Source organism: Rhinolophus sinicus, linkage group LG07, assembly GCF_036562045.2.
Source record: "Rhinolophus sinicus isolate RSC01 linkage group LG07, ASM3656204v1, whole genome shotgun sequence".
In the NCBI taxonomy this organism is placed as follows: Eukaryota; Metazoa; Chordata; class Mammalia; order Chiroptera; family Rhinolophidae; genus Rhinolophus; species Rhinolophus sinicus.
This window is the reverse complement of record NC_133757.1, coordinates 9,857,978-9,878,163: the sequence shown is the minus strand read 5'-3', so window position 1 is coordinate 9,878,163 and position 20,186 is coordinate 9,857,978. Positions and strand designations below refer to the sequence as shown.

Genomic DNA, 20,186 nt, shown 5'->3' with positions numbered 1-20,186 from the left:
AAAGGGGGGTCCGGGGGTGGGAGCAGCTTTGGGGAGGCCGAATCTATTGTACTTGGCACCTACTGGGACATGGAGGTCTGTAGAAGGACGAAACTCTTAAGTTTGAACCCAGGAGACACTGCAGGGCAACTGGGAGATGCTGCTGGCTCTGCAGAAAGGTGTAGGCATGGCTGGGCCTCACTGGTGGAGGCATGGCCAGCACTGAGTCTCAGGGGCTGTAGAGAGAGCCTCCAGGCCAGAGGTGGGGATTCAGGAGGTGCCCGCACAGCCGCAGCTTTGAAGAAAGTGGGAGCAGATGCTCTACTACTTTTCCCTGCCACATACCTACTCCCTCTTCTGGTAACAGCACCTTCATTTTCTCGGAGGACCACTCCTTCCCCACATTCAGTCCACGAGGTTGGATGGGGATGACTTCTCATTGGTTCTGTTGGTGAGCATGTCACCCTGTCCTGGCCAATCAGAGCTCTGCTTCTCTCTCTGACCTCAGGGACCAGTTCAGGGATGAGGATGTGATTTCTGGTCCAGAAAGGACTGCTCTTCTGCTGCTGGTGGTGCCAAGCTGGTGGAAGGGAAACTTGGAGCTTCTGGCTGCTGTTGCCACAGCCTGCCTGAGAATATGGGAAACATGGGGGAGATTGAATCCCCAGACGGCAGGCGTGGAGGGGTGTGGCGTGGAGCAAGAGAAGGTGCCCTGAGTCCAGGACGGCTGAGTGAGCACTTACCCCTGGTTTGCCTAAACGTAGGGGCAAGTGCATTCCATGTTTGCTACAAATAATACAGTCCCCAAACTGGCTGCCCTTGTGGGACTCCAGTTATAGCAAAAAAAAAAGGAAAAGAAAAAAATCAGGAAACAAGTAAACAAACATGCTGGTCACCATGGAAATGTGAACCCAAGGTGTTAGGAACAATAGCTGTGTGAGTCTGGAAGTGGATGCTGTCCACACAGACCTTAGTTTGATCCCAAATCTGTTTCTCTGTGGGAGCCTGGAGGTGTCCATACATTCTTTACATAGCCGGCTCCTCCCGGAGAGGGTAACACCGCCGATAAAGCTTGGTTTCATCATCGTTAAAATACCTGTAAACTTAATATGGTTCTTATGCATGCCCGGGCCCTCCTCACAACCGCCCTGTGAGGGAGGTACTGTTTTCATCCCAGATAGACAGATGAGCAAATGGAGGCTCAGCGAGATCCCTTAACTCGTCCAAGGTCAGAGTTATTAACGGAAAAGTCAGGATTTAAACCCAGGCCCCAGAGCCCCTGCTCTTTCAAACACCACGTTTCACTACCTCACATGGGTGTTGGAAAAAAATATTAGAAAAAGTAGCTAATACTTACTTTACGTGTCTTATTTCATTGAGTTCCTACCACAAATCAGTGAAGTAGGTACCACTGGTTAATCCCATTTTATAAATGAGGAAACTGAGGCACAGAGGATTTAGGAATTCTGCCCAAGTGCCACAGTTAGTAGGAGGCAGAAATATATTTTGAGGTTATTTTTTCAGATGGATTCGGAATGCTCATGTGCCTTAAATTTAATGTGGAAGCTCAGAATGGGTGAAAACTGTAATTTCTAAACCTGGTTTTCATTGGTTGTGATGTTCTTCATGTGTAGATTTATATTAAAGAAACAAATCAGGAGAGTGAACAATGTAGACAGAGAATAATAAATAGCAACTGGATTTGTCTGTTATGGTTGGAAAACCATATCCTGGAATTCTCTAACATAGAAGTCATTGGAAAATGTTAAAGCAAGAGAGTGAGGCTTAAAAACCAAATCACACCGTTAGGTTTATGTCAGCTCCTTGGTGAAGAAAAAACCCCAGTGTATGATTGCGGGCTGGCTGGATGTGTTACGAATGCTGTGGAGTGGGAGTATGTGACAATTTTATTTTCATTGAGGGCCCATTACAAGGAACATTCGTTCTGCTTGCACTCCCCCAAACTCATAAATTGGTTCAATAACAAAAAACATGAATCATATTAATATGAAGGTGCAGGGACATCTGCTCGAGTCATTTTTAACACTTTTTCCTTTTGAAAATGTGTTATATTTAGGATTTGTTGTTAGAAATCAAAGTGGATCTGGGAACTGGTAACCCAGGAGCTTCAGGACAGGACAGGACAGGTGTCTGTTGCGTCCTGTCGTGTGACTGTATACAGTAGGTGCTCAGTAAATACTTTTTGAATGAACGATGAATCCAGGAGCACCCAGATTCTGGCCCCCACCAGACCCACTTCTCTCTCCGAGGTTCCTTGAGGCTGGCAGATGACCAAAGGCCAGTGGAAACTTACAGCTCACTTGAAGCCCCAAAGTGGGGCTCTGGATAGCTAGAGTAGGTGGCCCAGTCTGGGAGCCCAGGAGCCCCCTTCCTGCTCAGGCGCGGTCCCAATCTCAGCTCTCACCACTCTGCCTGAAAGGCCAAAAGTCCCTCTCCATCAGAACAGAGGGAGATGGAGCCAGGCAGACACAGACAGAAGATCCAGGAGCCCTCAGGGCCTGGCTTGGAGCTGGCTTAACCTCAGCCCGATAGTAGCTCCCCGACGGTGTGGGTTTGGGTACTGGTGACCTGCCCGGGGAGACCCTGCTTCCACCTTCTACCCTCTGGAACCTCTAGGTTACCTCTGGCCTCAACCCTGGCGGGAGGGTTGTGTTAATTAAGAACTAACTTTGTATTGGTTACTTAAGGTGTGCTGTATGCTGTACTAAGTACTAAATACATTCTCTCGGGTTTTTCCGTTAGGATTTCTATTTCCCTGTTTCCCTTCTGATACACAGAAAGTGTTACTACCTCTACGCTTGTTCGATAGCGATAGGATCGTGTTATCTTTCCCCACTTTGCAGGTGAGGAAATTGAGGCTTAAAGAGGACAAGTAACCTGCTCAGCATTATGGAGCTTCTCAGTTGTTTACACCAAGCAAGGGAACAGGACTTTCACACTTGCTTTCTTCCCTGCTGTGTCTAGGGCGCACTCCCCTCCTAGGAGTTTGGGAAAGAAGATACAGGCCTTGGTTGTTTTGTAGGGTTATTTATTTGAGTTACTGTTTTTTGCTCTATCACAGGGAACTGTGAGCTAGTTAAGGGCTTTATGCTCAATGTATCTTGGACGTTTTTATTGGGAAAAGGCCACGTCCATCACAGCTTTCATTGCTCTGTTTCAGCAAACCTGGCTGTCAAGTGAATGTCTCTAAGGTGAACTCCAGTAAAGTGAATTACAGTAAAGCGAGTTCTATTTCCCGATCATTTTCTCCCTAAAAGATAAGATCGCTCCCAGAAAGTGCCCCAGAAGGCCACAGCCTGCAGAGGAGCTGGGCTTTGAGCAGTGGGGTGTGGGATCTGCCTTTGGCCTCATGCCCAGCCCCACGTCTGGCTCTCCCCTGCCCCACAGACAGTGGTGCTGCTCCTGGGACTGGGTTCTTCTGTGCCCAGCAGCGCTGTGGCCCTGGTAGCATCAGGGGCTGTTTGTCATCTAGTCCAGCAGTTGCAAACTGTTCTGCCCACGCGATATTTTAAAAATCAGATAATTTCACATAACATTCCTGATGGGAGATTTCTCTGAGAAAATCGGAAGTTCTGGCAATATTAGATAAAAAGTTTTTCGTGGCAACAGTTGTCTACAATGGAATGTCGGCTGTCTATTCGAGGGCAAGGTGTGAGGCTGTACATTTCACTGCAGACCACACTATTCCCTCTGGCCTCACACCAAGTCCCCTTCACTCAGTTGTGTCACCTGACCAACCTCTGGGTTTGGGGTCCCTGCCCTTTTCCATAGTATATTTGCCTTACAAACTTTAAATTACATAATAAAACAAGTTCTCTCCCTCTTTTTAAAACAGTTTTGCAGGTACAGAGTTTACATAAAACGTAATTTCAGCAGGCACTGATTTTGCTTATTTAATGCCAGGAACTGGCAAGAACCCCACATACATACTTAGCAGTAGAATATGTCAGAATGAAGGCAATGGCAGGCTTTACCTGGAGTCTCCAGCATACTCAGTGGAAGGGCTTCCTTCAAAGAAATGAAAAGGAACACACAAAGCTAAGTGATAGAAGCAGTATCCTGAGGCGAAGACCTTTGAACTTCATAGACTGAAGGAGGGAGGGAGGTGGAGAGGGTGGGGAGAGAAGAGACCCTCCCCTCGCCTCCCCACCGTTCCCCATGGGAACATTCCACAACAAAGGAAATGGAAGCAAGTGAGCTGGGAAATACCCAAGTTTAAGCTTCAATGATGCTGTTTACATGTTCTTACAGGAAAGGCTGTTACGGGAGAGCTCTTAATGGGTTGTCTGTCTATCCAGGGGAGAGAAGCTGGGATGGGGGAGGGGCTGGAGTTGACCTGGAAATGCCTCTAAACTTTGCTTCTTGCACTTCCTGTCTTTCCAATTACAATCTGCTTGGGGATTAAAAGTTTGGGGGTGGAGGGTGCTGAGCTAGGGAGGAAAGAGATCTTGCGTGTATGTTTATGTGTCTTTCTGTTTTGTGTTCTGAATATTTTCTGGGCCCAGAGAGGGTTTTCTGGTCTGCAGAGGAGAAGATAGCCCTTACCGTGGACGGAAGCTGAGCAGATGACAGGCGGGAGGGTCAGATGTTATTAGTTTCCTGGGTGGAGGGTGGACCCGGAGGAGTGGTGCCTGGCCCTGAAGATTTCAATTAAACTTTGGACTGGCTCGCCCAGGGAGGTGGCACAATTTCCTTTGGAGGTTTAAAAGAAAGAGCAGAGATTCGATTCCATCTGGAATGATGGGTGTGGCCCTGCCTGGCGGCTGGGATGGACCCAATGGTCTCCTCAGTCTTCTTTGTTCTGAGATGAGACACCCCACCCCTTACCCGCCTGAGAAATTTCTGGATCTAGAAAGGTTTAGTCTCAGCACATTAGAATTATGGCCAGAAAAATAAGGATCCGTAAAGCTGGATCCTTTGGTTTTTTGGGCAACAAGTAGGAAAATACCCACCTTCTGTGTGACACGTGGGGTTTGCTCCAGTGACTTGAGCTGCCGTGTCAGAGTACATACAGCAAAGAGAATCGAATCCTGTGAGAGGGGGCTGCACGGCTGTTGACTTTCGAGGCCCGACATGAATATGCCCTCATTAATTCAGTTTGCTGTCCACAGGTGGTTCACTATGTTCTTCTGGGCTTCTGACCCCCTCCCTCCCCCAAAGACGGGTGATTGTATGGCTAGTGTCAGGATTAATAGTGTCCCCTTTCATTCTTAAAAAGGTCCCTGTTTGGACAATAAATTATGGTCACTCTACCGCGAAAGAGCAGAAAAAGCTCAGTGGAAAACTTCTTTTTTGGGAGGGGTTGTTAAAACCAAGGCATTTGAAAAATGTGATTTTCCATTTAAATGTATATATTTTTCTTTTGTAAATGACATTGCAACCTTCAGAGCCTGACTTCATGCTGGAAAGAAAGGAAGGAAGTGTAGTTATTGAAAAACCTTATAAAAAAGAAAAGAAAAGGAAAAAAAAGGGACATTTCACAGGCAGGGGCTGTCACCCGCTGGGGTCCATAGGGGCTCCAGAGAGCTTGGGGCAGCCTGTGTCATCGCTGGGCACGCCTCCTGAGGAGCACAGTTTTGAAAGAAAGAGGTTGCATAGGGGTATGTGACTTGATGTGGCACAGCTGGGACATCGAGGAATGCAGATGCCCAGGCCAAAGGGCCTGGAGGTCAGGGAGAGCAGGATGGTGCCAGGGCTCTCGGTCCTTTGCTGGGGCCACTGGGTGCATCCTTGACCATGGTTGATTTAAGAGTGGGGATTAGGACTTGAAAAAAATCTAGGCTCTAGTCATTTCTGTTAAAAGATAAACTATGGCATATTAAAAATTTCAAGGGTTTATTTGAGCAAAAATGCATTCAAATCAGCTAGCGCCAAACTGGAAGTGGTTAAGAGTGCTTCTCTGAAAGGAGCCAGGGGAAAGATGAATACAGAGAAAAGTGTGGAAGCAAAGAAAGGGAATTATTTGATTGGCTGTTGCGTAAAGCCTAGTTGGCTGTCTGGGGTTGGTTGTCCTTAGCGTTTTGTTTTCATAACCTTGGGACATTTATAGGCTTAGATTTTGGTTCACTTAATGTTGGTTGTCACCGCATTAGAGTCACCTCCGTCTAATGGCCTCCTTGTTTATTAATTTAACATTTCCTAGATGGAATGACTTATAGCAAGTAGTTCTCTTCTTCAGTCTCAGTTTCTCCATCTGTAAAATGGGGATGGACCACCACCTATCTCCAGGGCTTCTGGTGAGAACCAAATGGAGGGCAAAGGACGTTAGTGAGCTGGGATGGGCCATGCCATCATGAGGGAATGGCCCTGTGGCCCCTGTGTGGTCACAAAACTGCTGTTTCCTTTGGGCAAAAGGGAGTAGTAACCCTTGAGCACCTTTGTGTCTGGCACACATCACAGATGGCCTGTAGTGCATTCTCTTCTCAGCCCTGTCAGCAACTGACAGGTTCAATGAGGCTTTTCATAACACAGTAAGTGTTCAAGTAGCTTTTCCTAACACAGGTCTTTCTCTCCATTCTGTTCCACTGCTAACCACAAGCTTCTCTGGGAACATCATTGGCCACACTGAAGCTGGCATAGCTGTGGAAAGAGGCAGTGTTATACATGATTGTGAAAAATGGCGTAGTGGCTGGCACTTAGGATGTAGTCACTCACTCATTCATTCCTTCACCCACCCAGCGAACAGAGACCAGGCGCTGGGGTGATTGGGTGGCTGGGCAGACATGGTATCTGCCTTGATCTGGAACTTGTTCCTGTGAAGGAATAACCTGCCAATAACACAAACAACGTACCATCTGTTAAAGGAAAAATTAAGAGATCAGAAATGGAGCACCAAGTGGAAAAGTTTTATTACCAAGTAGGGAGCCCGACAGCATGGCGTCTGGGCTGTGAGGGATGAGATCTAGGTACGTCTTTCATAGTTAAATGTCCATGAGATGTGTTTCATTGACACTGGGAAGGTACTCTCGCTAAGTATTGGTGCCTGGCTGGCGATACCGGGGCTTGTGAATTAGGAAGGCATGTGGCTGGCTAGAGGTGGTCTCCTGTATTACAAAGGCTGCCCGTGACATCATGGCATCCAGTAATGTCCGCTGCACAAAAGGGTCACCGAGTTAGGATTACGGTACCCAGTAAGGTCTGTACTGGTGTCAGTAGGGGTTTATCTCATCTAATGGGTTAGGTACCCATTAAAGATGAAAATTATTAAGATAAAATAGAAACATGGAAAATAATATACGAACTCTTAAATGCAAGGAGTAGAACATAGTAAGATCACAATTGTAGTACTCAGAAACCCTTTGGTAGCAAGTGACAGAAACGCAAATCTAACTAGCTTAAACAAAAATGAGAATTTATGACCTCATGTGTCTGGGAATCCAGATATTTGTAGATATCTGAATCCAAAGATTCAAAGTGTCCCTGGGGTTTTCCTGTCCCCACCTCTCAGCTCTGCTTATCTCTCCCTGGCTTCATTCTTGGCTGGTAGGAGGCCCTATAGCTGCTCTTTGAGCAGCCCCAGTGCAAAGAGAGCACCTTCACTTGCCTTTATTTGCCTGTTCCATGGCCGGAGTTGGAGGGAGGGAAGGAAGGTTGGGGTCCTGTGGACTGGCTGTTAGAGAAGAAGGGGACGAAGAAGTGCCAGGCAAGTGAAAGCCACTACTGTCTTCCCCAACCACGTCAGAATAAGGCATCTCCTGGTAGAACCAGCGGCTCATCGGTAACTGATATGCCTGGGTGGCAGGAGCGTGGATTTGAAAGTTGTTTCCAGTGCCAACAATCACAGTGTTTAAAAAAGAATTATCTGACCCAGAATTGTCCATGTCACATTGTGATTGGGGCCAAAATAGACATATGCTTTCAAACCTTGATTCTATATACCAGGATTTAGCAAACCTTTTCTGTACAGGGCAGATAGTAAATATTTTACGCCTGTGTGCCATGTGGTCTCTGTTGCCGCTACTGAACTCGACCACTGCAGCTCCAAAGCAGCCATAGTCTATACCTAAACAAATGACAAGGCTGTGTGTCAATAAAACTTTATTTTTAACAGGCATTGGGCCAGATTTGGCCCACAAGGCATTATCTTGACCCCTGTTATACTTGTAGCTATCTGAAAGTTTCATATTCAAATAGGCAATGAGACACTGCTCTAAAGTAATATGTATATTTGCAAATCACATGTCTGGTAAAGGATTACTATCCAACATAATAACGAACTCCTACAACTCAATAGCAAAACACCAAATAACCCAATTAAAAAATGGGCAATGGACTTGAATAGACATTTTCCCAAAGAAGACATACAGCTCGACAACAGAAACCTGAGAAGATGCTCAACATCATTAATCATGAGGGAAATGAAAATCAAAACCACAATGAGATATCACTTCACACCTGTTAGAATGGCCATTATCAAAAAACAAAAAAATAACAAGTGTTGGTGAGGATGTGGAGAAACTGGAACCCTTGTGCACTGTTGGTGGGAGTGTAAAATTGTGCAGCCGTTATGGAAAACAGTGTAGAGGTTCCTCAAAAAATTAAAAACAGCACTACTGTACTTGTATAATCTAGCAATTCCACTTCTGAGTATTTAACCGAAAGACTTGAAATCAAGATCTTGAAGAGATATTTGTACTTCCATGTTCTTTGCAGCGTTATTCACAATAGCCAAGAGATGGGACAACTGACATGTTCTTCAAAAGATGAATGGATTAAGAAAATGTGGTGTATACACACAGTGGAGTATTATTCAGCCTTTAACAAGAAGGAAATCCTGTCCCATGCAACAACATGGATGAATCTTGATGACATTATGCTAAGTGGAATAAGCCAGTCACAGAAGGACAAACACTGGACGATTCCACTTATATGAGGCACCTAGAATAGTCAAATTCATAAAAACAGAAAGTAGAATGGTGGTTGCCAGGGGGGAGGGTAGATTTCATGTTATTTTTTTAAAACACACACACTATATGTATACTAAATTTATAATAGTTTATTTTTTGTTCCTAATATGGTGGGAGTATTTAGAAAATATAAAATTGATCCCATCACAAAAGTGAAGAGTCAGAATTGACTGCTGACTTGTCCAAAGGGGTAGGTAATGTTCCATCACAAATTAATCAACTGGTGATGTCAGCCATGGCCATACTGAAGAGATGGCATCTGTAGCCACAGCAGGATGGCTGGGTTCAAATCCTGGCTAGGATGGCTTTGTCTTGCCAGTTTTGGTAATGCATGCAATTATGTTATGAATGTGGGAGTAGCATGGCATGCCTAGTTGAGATTTAAAGCTCCTTCCTGTACCTTCCAAACCAGGTGGTTTGGAATTGAAAACATTCATTGTTTGGTCAACAGAAGGCCCTCACAGCTCTGATGGGAATGTCACCTGAGAAGGACCATCTCCTCACAGATTTGCATTTTAGCAGACTGCTTCAGCCAGCTGCTGTTTTAATAGGCACAGAGGGACTGGCTGAGGGCCCCGTGGGGTCTGTGCCAGATCTGAGAAAATGAGTCTGAGGTCCTGGGGTTAGAGAGGGGATTGTGCACCCTCGTATTTTCTGCCGATGTGATTAGACGGGTATGGCTCCCATGGAAGCAGCCTGGAGTGCAGGGCCTGTGTGACCATCCGTCCTGGGGCATCCACTCCAGGCCTCTACCCAGGCCAGTGAAAGGCGGAAACTCGGAGGACATTCCATTTGAATAAGATGAATTTAATGAGAGCAATGGAAAATGGTAAACCTGACTTGGGGAAAGGGAATGTGCTCTTTCATGTAAAACAAACAAACAAAAAATGTGACTGTGGAAAACATCCAAAAAAATAAGATGACCTGGAGGCTGGATTTAAAAATTGGCACCGAGGAAAATCTCATTTCCCCAGTCAATGACTCCCTCTTCAGCTGTGCTCATGCCAGTGGAGCAAACCAAAATAACTTCATAAATTAAAGTTTATGCAGGCAAAAAAGCGACGCCTGGAATATCACCCACCAGATGAAAACCTTGAAGACTTTGTTTCCAGCTGACATCCTTGGTTTGAAGGTTAATGGCATCTAGAGAACGCTAGGTTCTGCACATGTGCAATTAAAGAAAATCACTGTTGATGGTCCAAGAGAGAAGAGCTGCACTTACTTACTAGAGTTTATGCCACCTTTGTTTGCTTGTTTGTGTTTCTCTCTGTAAAGAATGTCTTCGTCCTGCCTTAATTAATTGTAACCAGCTTTTGTTTAGATCAGAGTACAAGGAAACTGCTCCAAGAGCTCAAAGTATTTTGGCAAGTGGTGCCTTGTAACTGGGACCTCCATTTTTTTCCTTTTATTACACAAGGAATAGAAGGATGCATTTGGGATGTAAAAGGTTCAATTCACAGACAGCATACATGCCCTGGAAAGCTCAAAACTCCCCCTCACCGCTACCACCCCACTGCCATCCCTGGCCGCTAACGCTTCCTGTTCTTTCTAGATCTTTTTCTTACGTTCACTGTTTCTATGTCCATGAACAAGTGTGTATGTACGTAAACATGTGCGTATATAATTAGTTTTGTTTTTAATACAGTGGTGATATATGTATTTGATGCACAACTTGTTTTTTTCACTCTACATGGCCAACACTGCTTCTAGTCAGTACATGTATGTATGATTTTTTTAAGGCCTTACTAGAGCATTCCATACTATGAATGTGTAATTTATTGAACCGTTTCCCTACTCGTTCTTTTTGCTATCAAATGAAGTAATGATAGCAGGAGATCACGAATGTGCCTTCTGGAGCTAGACTGCCTGGTTTGGAAATGGGACCTCACTAACTAGAGGAATGAGGTAGGGCAGGGCGTGGCACACTGCAGCCCTCAGGCCAAATGGGCCCGCCTCGTGTTTTCCTATGGCCCGTGAGCTAAGAATGATTTTATTTTTAAATGGTTAAAAAAAAGTCATCAAAAGTATATGGTGACGGAAGGAGAATTGGGTGGTAAACACACAATGTCATATACAGAGGGTGCCAAAAAAATGTATACACATTTTAAGAAAGGAAAAAACTATTAAAATTGTAATACTCAATATATACCAATAAAAAAAGATGAATACAAGTTGTGTATACATTTTTTTGGCACCTCTGGTATGTATGTATATATGTATGTATGTGTATATATATATATGTGATATATTATAGAACTGTACACTTGAAATCTATGTAACTTTACTAGGCAATGTCACCGCCAAAAATTTAATAAAAAATAAAGTTAAAAAAATCAAAAGATAGTATTTGCTGATACATGAAAATTCTATGAAATTTAAAATTCAGAGTCCATAAATAAAGTGTGTTGGAACACAGCCACGCTCATTTGTTTACCTATTGTCTGGGGCTGTTTTCATGCTCAACAACAGAATTGAGTAGTTGTGACAGAGACCATCTGGCCCACCTAAAATATTTACCATCTGGCCTTTTGTAGAAAACATTTGTTGACCCTTGACCTAGGGCAAGTTACCAATCTCTCATGTCTCAGCTTTCTTTTCTACAAAAGATGGAGATAATAATAATACCTACCTTGTAGGATTAAGTTATTCAGTACATATATCAAACACATATCACATGTAGAACATATCTGATGTATCACATATGAAAAGTACACATATAAATTATATGTAAAACACTTAGAACTTTTAAAATGCTCAGTAAAGCTTAGCTACTCTATTGCATTTTTGTTACTATTAGCGTAACTCTCTGTGCACACGTGCAAGGCTGTCACAGATACACCCAGAAGTGGCCTTGATGGTGAAGTATATGTTGATAAGCGCTACTAAAATGCCTCCCAAACGACTTCACCCAGTTTTGCTCCCACCCATGGAGTCTGTGCTTTCCCCCATGGTTGAGTGACGGCCTCTTCTGCCCTGAGCCCCTGGTCTGCAAGTGTGCACAACCACCTCTATTTACCTATGAAGAAACTGAGGGCTCAGAGAAATTAAATAACTTGCTCTAGGTAATGAAACGAAGAAAGCAGAAGCGGGGTTTGAACCCAGTTGTAGGGGACTCCACAAAACTTTCTACTCCACTCCCCTACTTCCAGGAAGAGGTAAAGAGATGTCACACACACTACATCTTCTGTCCTCACTTTTCCAAATCAGCATCTCCATCATTTTCCACTCCCTGAAAAATCGGAAGTGACTCGGAAGGGAATGGCTTTGTCGTGGCAGAGATTATCTCCTCTCATTCTAATGGCCGAGATTATCTCCTCTCATTCTAAGTAAGGAGAATCTGTAACAGTGTGTGCTACTCTATTTTTCCTGCTCCGATGTCATAGTCTGTGCTGCTCAGTCATGCCGAGAATAATGCAGTTCTAATAGATAACCCTTCTTAGGGTGAAATGGCTATTTTTAGGCCTCTCTCTGTGCTCCTGTCAAGGGCCTTTGCAATAGCATTTCTCATGTTCCATTAGCGCATATGCAAAACATGAAACAAATTTACCCAGATATTCTTGACCTTGTGCATGAGGGAAAAAATGTTTCTGGTTTTGTGTGTGTTTTCAATGACGAACATTTGCATTCTTTCCTCCCCTCACTTTTTTTTCTCACATTAAGAAACAACAACAAAATGCTGCTTGCCCCAAAATTTAAAAATTGGAGTCTTGTATAGACAGTAGTTCTCTCTGAGGAATGTGAAACATTTGACAGAATTTCCTCAAGCAACCAAGAGCCATGATCCCCTGATTAAAACCACTTTAAAACAAAAAAATAGGCTATATCCGAAAGACCCCGTAAGAGTGCTTCTTATTTAATCAAATTAAAAAGGCAGCCCGAGTTGGATGTGTATAGCATCACGAAGACCTTTTTCTGTGAGGCTGAATCTTTTTAAGAACATACTCGGAATTTCTTCGTAAGCCTGTCTTTACTAGAATTATTTTCCCACAGGTTGACCTTTCTTTCTGTAACCCACTTACTAATAATCATTGTAACGGACGAAAGCCGAAGCTTCCATTCTGATAGGCTGTGAACATTTATTTGAGGTTGTAATTGCCATACTCCCATCTTATTGTCTTGCTGTCTTATAGAGCAATGATGAAAAGGGTCTGGAGGAAAGGAAAGAAATGAAAAAAACCTTCTTCCAGAAGGTATGTACCTAAGCAGGGTTTGCCAGCCTTGATACTATTGACATTTGGGGCTAGATAATCAATCCTTTGTTGGGGTGCTGTCCTGTGCATGGCTGGATGTTTAGCAGCATCCCTGGCCTCTACCCACTGGATGCCACGAACACCCCATAATTATGACAACCAAAAATGCAGGCATTGCCAGATGTCCCCAGAGCACAGCATCACCCCCAGTTGAGGACCACTGCCCTAGATCTTGGTGGTCTTGAACTTGCACCCTGCTTCTTTGCCCTCTGCATCTCCCACTGACAACTCTCCCATGAATGGGAGTGCAGGTATTTGTCACCCCACCCTCATTGCTTTGAGATATTGCTGCACTGGGACAAGTGTGCCCGGGGCCCAGGTAACTGAAATCAGGCACATTGCCTCGAGTCCTTATCGCTGCTGTTCTGCACTGGCGTGTGGGTGCTGCTTGGAGCAGGTGTGTGAGTAGCAAGACCATCCTTGGGACAGGTGGAAGGGAAATCCTCAGGTCTCTGTGGGGTACAGCCTGGCAGACCCAGCCTCTGGGCCATGGCATGGGCAGCTCATTGTCCCTGTGCTCTGACCCCTGGGCAGCCCAGGCCATGATGGGCAGAGAGCTGTCCTGCTGTTTCCCCTTCTGGAACCCGAAGGGCAGAGATGGTGAATTTCCCAGTGAGTGGGATCATGCGAGCAGGAGCGCAGCCCTTTCCCAGGGCCAGGGAGTGGGAGGCTCCAGGAAGTTCTCTCTCTGGGACACGAGCCTGCAGCAGACCCCAGAGCACCGAGGCCCAGTGCATGGGGCTATACTGAGGAGGGCGGGGAAGGGTGCTGGACCCCACTCTCAAGGCCAGTTGTACGTACCCAGTTGACTGAGGCCAACCCTGCGTGGGCCTGTTCCCCAATGTGCGTGGAGGGCATGGCTTCTCCAAGGCTGAACCAGCAGCCAGGTCTCCATCCCCTGCACACTCCCAGCTCGTTTGAAGGTCATAGCTCAACAGAAAAGTGGTGCGAGTGGCCAGCTCTTCCTTCACTGTGGCTCCAGGCAGCCCACCCAGCACTCAGTGGATGCGAGGCCTGAGACTGAACTTCTTTGTGAATAATGACACAATTCTGGAAAAATGCAGCATCTCCCGGATACAGCTTCTGGAGCTTTGCCTGGGGGAGGGGGCCTGGAGGGTGTTCAGTGTTTCGGCTCTTGGCAGTCTTTGCTCCAGGGGTGTGTGTGTGTGTGTGTGTGTGTCTGCATGTGTGTGCATACGCGTGTGCTTTTTCATGGAGCACACTTATTTTCAGATGCTCATGTGGGCCTTTTTGGGAGTCCCTTGGGAAAGGAGAAAGTACAGAATGCTATGACACCTGATGGAAAATATTATGCCTTAGTCAACGAGGCTGATGTGTCTCCTCTGACTCTTGGCCTTTAGACCAAACCAAACCCCAACTGGAGAGGATGAGCTACACACGGAGCCTGCTGGGTTGGTGACACCCCCCACCCCCCCGAAATGTCACTCTTTTAATTCTAAACGGTTTGGAAAATGCTTTCAGAATCACACAGTGTTTGAGTTCCTCCAACTCATGGTCTGAAAGGTCATCTTGGCCAAATGACCAATTTTAAATGAAGAGGAAACTGAAGGCCAGAGAAGACCAATGACCTGCCCAGGGTTGCACAACTGGAACTTGAAGCCTGTCTCATGATGTCCAGAAAAGGGTTTTGTCTATTCTGTTCTACTTTAGACTCCAGACAGTGTATCATGACAGTTTTATACAGTACTGCTTTCCCACTCTGGTCTTATTCCTTCAACACCTCTGACTGTCACACATTGTTCCAGGTTCTGGGGATACAGTGGTGAGCAAAGCAGACCTGATCCTTATGCTCAGAGGGCTTACAGTCTAATGGGGAAAACAGTTGTGAACTGGAAACTGAGCAGAAGTGGAGTCCTGGCTCCGGGACTCAACAATTACCCCCCCCCCCATCCCCACCCCCAACCCCTGCCCCCACTCCCCATCCAACTCCCCAGCCCCACCCCCATCTTCCATCCCCCACCCCATCCCCCATCCTCCTGGCCCTCTCTGCTCTCTGTGGAAAGTCTCCTTGGAGTTCAGAGAATTTAGGAAACTTGCCTGAGGTTGGCATGGCCTGGTGGAGGCCTGTGGGTGTTGGGGGAGGCTGCACCAGGCCACCACACCCCCACCCCTCCCCTTCCCTCACCTCTGAGCTGCTTTCCTTCAACACTAAGGTAGTGCTGTGTCTCTGGTAATGAGTGTTTTGCCTTTGAGCACCATTTTTTTGTTTTGAAATTGAGATATAATTCACATACCATAACACTTACCATTTTAAAGTGTACATTTCAGTGATTTTTAGTACATGCACAGCAGTGTGCAACCATCACTACTAATTGCAAAACACTTTCATCACCCACAAAAGAAACCTGTGCCTATGACCAGTCAGTCCCCATTTGTCCTTGCTGCAGCTCCCGCAACCTCCAATCTGCATTCTCTGTGGATTGGCTGTGCTGGACACGTCCCATAAATGGGTCGTGCCATATGTGGCCTTTTGTGTCTGGCTTCCCTCAACATAACATTTTCAGGGTTCATCCATGCTGTAGCTTGTGTCAGTCTGTGCGACATTCATTCCTTTTTGTGGCCAAGTAAGATGCCATTGTGTGGCTGTACCATGTTTTCTTTATCCATCCATCTGTTGATGCTTTCATTTTCACTCCAATCACAGCCCCCCTGATGTCTCCTTGAGTTCGCCAGGCGGTGATTAGACGTTATTTCTAATTTTTCTATTGGAAATTTGGTCAGCATTCTCCACCTGGTAGGCTGGCTATATTGGGCATGTTTTCCAGGTTGCCTGAGGAGAAGCCTGAGCAGTGATTTTTGAAATGGGAAGGAGATATCCTTCTGGTATACCGCTCCCGGAGGCCATGCCCCAGCGAGGTGGCTCTATTACAGATGGGAGTAGGTCATTCCCAAGAGTGTTGGGGCAAAGTGGCTGAGCCATTGATGAAAGGATGCTGTGGATGGGGGGCTGCCTGAACGACTTGGGGGCAAGTCTGTTTTTACAGCCACGCCTGGGCTGCAGTGCAGATGGGCTCTGGTGCTAGTCCAAGAGTGTGTTTGAGGCCCTTGCTTAGAGTGCCACCTTCACTGGCTTTTGTTTTCCCATGTATTTCATTAAGATGTAATTTACATACAGAAAAATTCACCTTTGTAAAATGTGCATTTTAACAAATACGTACAGCCATGTAACTACCACCTCAGTCAAGAAGATTCTCATCACCCCTGAAATTCCCCCAGACTCCTCTACACTCCCCTCCTCCCCACACACCCAGCCCCTGGCAACCAGTGATTTGTCTCTGCCTATGGCTTGTCTTTACAAGAATGTCATATAGATGGAATCACATGGAATGTAACCTTTCGACTGTCTTCTTTCACTTAGCAGGATGCATTTGGATTTGTTGTGTTGCTGTGTGCATTGGCTCCCTTTTATTTCTGAGTAGTATTCCATTGTTTGTGTATCATTCTCCAGTTGAAGGACATTTGGATTGTTTCCAATTTGGGGTGATTATGAATAAAGCCACTATAAACATCCATGAACAGCTTTTTGTGTGACCATAAGTTTTCATTTCCCTTGGGTAAATATCTAGGAGTGGGATTGCTGGGTCATATGATAAGTGTACGTTTAACTTTATAAGAAATTTCCAAGCTGTTTCCCAAAGAGCTGGAGCATTTTGCATTTCCACCAGAGGTATACAAACATTCTTTACCTTTTATTATTTCCTAGACCCCCAAATTGATCAGAGCCTATATGTGCTTGGCTTTTTCAGTTGCAAGGAAGAAAGACTTACTCTGTTTACCTATTTTGGTTCTGGGGCAGTGATTTGAGTGTAAGTGGCTTATTTGGGTGGTGGTCCTAGGAGACACCAGCAGGGGAGTGGAGATGTGAGAAGAAAAGGAAGGAAGCCAATAAAAGACGTGCTATTAATCAAGTTACAGTTTGGGGCAACTCATGCTCTGTCCCGCTAGGAACTCTGAGGAACAGTACCGAACACGTGCCTGAGTCCTCTCCCACCCACGGGTCTCCTGGCGGGGTTCTATAAGCCATCTCCCTTCAGTCATTGGCTGAGGGCAGCTGCCCGTGTCTCATTCATATCCTGGCACTTCTGGCTACCCTGTGTGCAGGGAGAGCTGACTGGCAGCTAGAGAGTCACAGGTGAAGGGCATTTGGAAGTCAGGTTGATATGTGACAGTGAAGATACACTCTTCTTCTCAGGTAACAAACATTTCCTTCCAGCTGTTCCCCATGCTTCGTCTTTCAACATGGCTCTGTCCACTGGTGGCTTCATTTTCTGCTTCGTGTTTTCTGCTAGTGTGTCTCTGCTTATTTCCCACTACCAACTAACTGATTCTGTTGAGTTCAGACTTCCCAAAGAGAGAAATTGGTTGATAAGTAAGTCACTGCCTTTGTATGGGACAAAGCCCTCTATTTAGGGCATCCTGTAGACACACTGGCCATCCATTGGCTGCCCTTTGATCAGGTGACCTGGCCTGGGCCAATCAGCTGTGACTAGGGAGGCAAGTTCCCGTTTGGAGCAGTGCTGTCTAATAGAACTTCCTGCGATGATGGAAATATTCTCTGTGACTGCTCTCCAATGGAACCTTCTGTGATGATGGAAATGTTCTGTAACTGCCCTGTCCAATATGCTAGCCACTAGCCCATGGGGCTGCTGACCGCATGAAATGTGGCTAATGCCACTGAGGAGCTGAATTTTTAATTTAGTTTAATTTTAATCAATTAAGATTTAAATTGATGGAGTCTCTCGTGATTACTGTACCGGGCAGTACAGTTCTAGAACATGGGCTCAGAAGGAGCCTTGGCCTCTTCTCTCTAGCATACCGTGTGACATCACATGCTTTCGAGATCCGTTTTTTTAAAAGCCAGTTAATACCTGATTCAGCATCTTCGTGATTCTGATTCTGAATCTCTTAAACTCTTTTTTCCCCATTTGCTTCAAAAATTGGAAATACCATCATTTTAGGCAACGAGGACCCGATGACCTGTTGGTATGATTCTGTTCTGAAGCTACCTTTGATCTATTTACAGTTTATTCTCAGAAGCTCACTTTGATTCTGTAACTCACTCTGACACTTGTACTACACCTATTTTGCGTTGTCAAACGTATGTGTATGAGTTAGTGGTTTCCTCCTTCCACATGGAGACATGTGGCAGCTGACTGGGCCCCCCAGGCAGGAGGGCTGAAGTTGTCTCTTGGAAGTCAGGAGCACCAGTGCTGTTCCCCGTGGCAGCTTAAGTGTGAATTTCTGAAGTCGGAGCCAAGTTAGGTTCTGTACGGCCTGAAGACTATATAGGAACGTTTTAAACTTTTGTTTTAATGTGACTTTGCCTTGGCTTAAGGAATTCACTAAGAGACACCTGTTTCCAATTCTTTTGGAGTTATAATGAGATGCAGCTTCAGGAATCACTGGACGGGGAGTCTGGGAAACAGGGTTCTTGCTCAGGTTGTGCACTGATCGGCTTGCTTTGTGACCTTTAGCAAGTGACTGTACTTTCCTGAGCATTGTTTTCTTCATCTGTGAGTATGGAGATTTGGTTAGATCTGCATTTTACAAATGTTCATGGAACAGCATTGCAGGAAATGTTAATAGTTATGTCTGAGGAAAAGGCCACGGTCAAATACGTTGGGAAATATTACTTACTATATTTCCTTCTTGGATATTACAATTCTCTCTCTCTCTCTCTCTCTCTCTCTCTCTCTCTCTCTCTCTCTCTCTCTCCTTCCTTCCTTCCTTCTTTCTTTTTTCTCCTCCCCTTCTTCCCCTCCCCAAAGCACATTCTTATATCAGAGGCTCTGAGAAGTCCTGTAGAGGAATAAGATATATCTTTTACATTATATAAATCAAGTTTTCCAAAATTGTTTGAGCATGGAATCCAGCCTGTGTGTGCTTGCATGCATGTGTGTCTATGTGTAACATCTCTTGGCATCTCCTAGAATACTGTTCTATAAACCCATCAGCTTGGGAAATAGGAGTTGGTGATTCTTAAACTTTTCCAGCTTAAAAGTCTGAGTACTTGGCAAAGGAGGAAGTTAAATTCCTTTTCCATTATGCTCTTAGCTTTTCTTCTCCTCTCCTCGTTTCCCTTTCTCTTCCGCTTCCTCCTCCAAGTGTTAAAACTTAGTGGATTACTAATTGTGGGTTTTTTCTTTTTCTGTAACACACATTCTGAGAGAGATGGTGGGAAGCAAGGTAGAGAGAGAATCACAGAGGTGCTTTTCTCAAGTGCCATGTGTCCAAAGAGGCTCTATATTTGTTATTATATAAATGATAATAATACAATTTATTGCTGTAAATATTCCCTCCGTGACCTATTGCACGCTACCAACCTGATATCTGTCAACAGGGAGGTGGGGAAAGACGTGACCCCTGCGTGTGCTGGTGTAAGCCAGCTCCAGCACAACACTTTGTGGGATCCACCAAGATGATTGGAAGACTGGGAGAGGTCATCAGGTTCATAGCTTGGGCCATTGAGGGGAAAGATAGAGCAAGACCACAAGAGACCAAAACAGAAAAACCACATGCATTCAGCAGATGGTTGAGTGAAAACTGGGGTCCTCTTTTGCTTCAGATGACCTGGGTTTGAATTCCACCCACCACTTAATAGCTGCCTGACTTTGAGTGATCTCCTTAACCCCTCTGTGCTCAGTTTGCTCATCTGCAAAATGGGGAGAATATTGAGCCCCCCCCCCCCCCAGTGAGATGATGTGATGTGTGGGATACGTTTGGCACAGGGCCTAGCCCCTGCCAAGCACCTAAATATCGTTGCTATTACTCACCACAAACAATAATTTGTACAGGGTCCTAGGGTCCAAAGAGGAAGGTGCACACTAGTTGGAAAGGCAGACTCCAAGATGCATCCATCCTCCTGTGTTACTCCATGTTGGGCTAGCGGGGGCCTACAGAGGTCTCTTCGGGCAAGCAGCAGCCTTTACCCATTTCACCCTCCCTAGTGGCACCCAGGAGCCTCCCACTGTGAATCAAGCATGTGTGTCTGGTCTCGGAGTGCTCCCCT

General features: G+C 45.4%; 1 protein-coding gene across 1 annotated transcript in view; it reads left to right on the top strand.

Moving 5' to 3' along the window:
- Positions 1-20,186, top strand: part of GRK5 (G protein-coupled receptor kinase 5) — a 197,634-nt gene that overhangs the window by 19,148 nt on the left and 158,300 nt on the right. The gene's annotated exons all lie outside the window — the stretch shown is intronic.